The sequence below is a fragment of the Trichomonas vaginalis genome, chromosome IV (genome assembly GCF_026262505.1).
Source record: "Trichomonas vaginalis G3 chromosome IV, whole genome shotgun sequence".
Classification (NCBI taxonomy): Eukaryota; Parabasalia; order Trichomonadida; family Trichomonadidae; genus Trichomonas; species Trichomonas vaginalis.
Window position 1 is genome coordinate 8,470,872 of NC_067206.1, and position 3,906 is coordinate 8,474,777.

The window sequence follows — 3,906 nt, forward strand, 5'->3', positions numbered from 1 at the left end:
TCCCCTTTCGCATAATAATTAATGAAATTGTGTTTTATTTTCGAGAGTGTGCAAAACGTTCCCACTTCTTGAGAGGTACGTTTTGCAAATTTTTTTCTTTCATACATAGAAGATTTTTGGAAGATGATTGATCTCTACATGATATTATATCATATTTCTACATTGAGTCCTTAACAATATTAAATTGCAGGGTTTTCAAATCAAAAAACTAACTTTCGCTCTTTCAGGTCAAATCAGCAAGGCTCTTCTATATAGGTGTTGGATATATTATCAAACTGAAATGAAACTTTCCAGAGATGTCCATAAAATTATTTTGCAAAACATCCCTCTCAAAAAGTGGGAACGTTTTTGCAATTTTTCTTTATTTTTTGTACCATTATCGGTCCATAGAGCGAAATGGGGACCAGGTATTGTGCTTAATGCACGTTTGAGTACATTTGTTGTATACTCTGCAGTTTTCTGAGAAAAAGATTATGAGTGATCTCGTTTTTTCTTAAAGTCATTTTTTTCTTATCAAAAAAAATTAAAATTACGTAAAACTATGACAAAATTACGTAATTCACAATTTTAATGCTGAAAAATAGGAATATAAGCTTATAATACTACAGGTAGATTGAGCATCGATGCGCGCTAATGCCAACATGATTAATTTGAGTCGGTTTTATATATTATTGGAAATTAATCACAAATTGTCCATGAATATAAGTTATATTCTTCGATATTATGAGTTAATGAAGGCTACAATATTTGTAATCATGATTGGCTAGTTAAAATCTATTAGAATAAAAGAAATTGTAATTTAATAATATTGAATTGACATTTTAAATAATTTGAGGTCTAATCCATTATGAGTATGGTTATTACAGGTCACTTATTATTATTCTTTGATATACAAAGAGTTAAAACGATTTGGTAATGAGATATTGTAGAAAATAAAAATAACTGTAATCTATTGAAACTGATAAAAAAAATTAAATCCATTTATTTTTTATTCATATGTTATTATTGATGAGAATTAGATTCATTTAAAATTGAATACATATTTTTGAGAGAGTCAAAAATTTCAGGATCGATTTCATCTTCGCATTCATCCAAATATATTCTAAGCTCGGAATTTTCAAATGCATTCAAAATATTGGCAAAGTTTTCTTTACAAGAAGAGTTAAATAAAATTTCTTGTAAACAATTAATAATAAATTTTGGGTTAAATTCAACAAAATCCGAAAGAATTTCAAACACCTTTTCAAATTTGTCATTAAATATCGAAAGGGATATTGAATCTTTTATGATAATAGCGATGAGGATATTTATCAAAATTTCCTTATTTTTGAAGAGTGCGGGATAAATTTGTCAAGTGTCACTTTTCAATAACCTTAAATTACGCTGTTCTAATTTTTTAAAAAATAACCTTAAATTATATTTGAAGAAATTATGTCTATGATATATGTTTTATTCTAGAATCTTGGAGTTTTCATGCACTACACAAGAGCTCCAAGGTTCCAAGAGTGAATGCTCAATAGCAATTATAGAGATGTACCTTTTCAAAATGACTTTTACTGATTAAATTTAATCAATAGAAGACATTTTGAAAAGGTACCTCTACAATTAGATATACAAGAGATTCAAAGCTTCATTTCAGATAGATTTGAAACTTTGAAACTCTTGGTAGATTTTGAGTGAATGCTGACAATCATCTTTGAGAAGTTTTCTTAAAGAAAACCTTCTCAAAGAGGTTTCTCAGGAGCCCTGAGGCTCCCTTTCGTAATGATTGGGAGCCTTGGGCTCCTGAGACGAAGAATGGCTTCGCCGAATCTTTGATCAGCAGAGGCCAAATGAAAAGGCCTCTACTGATGGATTCTCAGGAGCCCTGAGGCTCCCTTTCGTAATGATTGGGAGCCTTGGGGCTCCTGAGACGAAGAATGGCTTCGCCGAATCTTTGATCAGCAGAGGCCAAATGAAAAGGCCTCTGCTGATGGATTCTCAGGAGCCCTGAGGCTCCCTTTCGTAATGATTGGGAGCCTTGGGGCTCCTGCAGCAGAGTATCGCTCCGCTCCATTAATTTTTTTTAAAAAAAGTGCCGTGTGGCAAATTTGTCCTGTTCCCATTTTTGAATACTATTGAATCATAATTTTCAATGATTATATTTGAAATATCAATTAATTCATTGAAAAAAAAAAAAAGAAAAAAAAAGGGTAGTGGGGCCTCCAGGCGCGTTGCGCCCTCTAGCCCTGAAGTTTTTTTTTTTCTTGGGATGGGCCTCCAGGCACTTCGTGCCCTCTAGCCATAAAAAATTTTGAGAGTCGTCGCCGTTGACTTTTTTTGTAGAGCACTCAAAATAGTATAACTTTGTCCGGACAAGTAAGGGTCTATCGTCGCTACAGGAAAAGTTACGGGCGTTCCAAGGAAGTATACTTTGAGAAAGACTTTCCCCTTATAGAATGAGATAGGATGGTTATTTTACAAAACTGACAACACTTTGACCGAGTAGTTTTTTGTGCTGAACAAAAAGTGTCATATAAACATCTGTCAAAAACCGCTTTTTTAACTTCACTTAAAATGCCACGTAAGCTACGTAAGAATATACGTAAGAGGAAGAGAGCATTGAAACATCCAATAGTAAAACTGACACCACAACAACAGTTGCAACAACAAATGCTGAATGACCCCACTATGTTTGCAACAAATGTCAAGCAACCCTATGCTCTTAAACCGAGTTTTTGGTGCACAGAGTGGAGGTTTAAGAGCGGCACTTTTAGCGAAAATGGCAGGCTATGGTGGAGCTGCAGACGGAACAGCCTATAACCCTCAAAGTCAAATGAATTTGAGTTCACTCAAAAATCAAATATCAGATGTCAAAAAGTCAAACATAGACATACAGAAGCAATAAGTGAAAACGAAAAGAAACTAGAATATGACAGACACACAAAGAAACTCAATGAGTTAAACGTAGAGAAAAAGAAGAAAGAAGAACAACTGAAAGAACTAAGTACAGAGGAATATGCGAAAAAAGTGTCAGAAAAAGCAGCAGAAGTAGCAAAAATGGAACAAGATGTTATAAATTTGAAAAACCATACTACTCAATATAAAGTACTGAAAGATGAAGAAATAAAACAAAAAGCCCTGAAGACATATATGGATAGCGATGAGTATAAAAAAGAAGTTGAAGCAAATGTAAAGGCAGAAAAAACTTTTACAGTTGCAAAACCAAAACGTACAGTATGAAAACTTAGCACAAGAAAGTAAAAATAACGACGCAGCATGCAAAAGGCAATGAAAAGCGCAGAATATATAAAAGCTAACAATGACTGGTTAGATGCCCAAGCCAACGCTAAAGCAGCCAGCTTATAGGGTCAATAAGGACAAAAATACAAGCGGATGAAGACAGTTCAAATGAAGCTTAACAAATGCTGACTTTAAGAACGCCTTCGAAGCTCTCATAGTAAGGTGAAACAAGTGAACGACTTCTCATCTGGAAAAAGAAACTGAAGTCTGAAGGTTTCAAAGAGTTAAAAGAAGTAGCACAAAATATAACGAAAAATAACAGATGCAGCAACGAGACAGGCAGTTCAAAGTCCTATGACGCCGTTAGAGCAACTGTTTGGAAAGTCAAGAAAAAGAGTTACAACAGACCAAACAGACCTAGTAAATGCTTTCTTAAAAACGAAAAGTCAGTAGGACACTATGCTGCAGATGGAACATATGTGCCAGCTGGTGGAACTTATTACCACCAAACCCTCCAAGAGAAGCACCTGCACCAGGACTACCTAAAACATTTACATCGTCACATGGACACAGACACAGGCATGCACCACAACAACAACCAAAACCAACAGTTCAAAACACTGCACCACAACAACCACAAACAGAGCAAGGACATAAAAGAAGTAGAGAACAAGGAAACCAAGA

General features: G+C 34.5%; 2 annotated features.

Moving 5' to 3' along the window:
- Window positions 1-1,332: 1,332 nt before the first annotated feature.
- Window positions 1,333-2,103: a mobile genetic element.
- Window positions 2,070-2,103: a terminal%2Cinverted (terminal inverted repeat of MuDR-4N1_TV transposon ID:TVAGG3_0052500).
- Window positions 2,104-3,906: the final 1,803 nt, after the last annotated feature.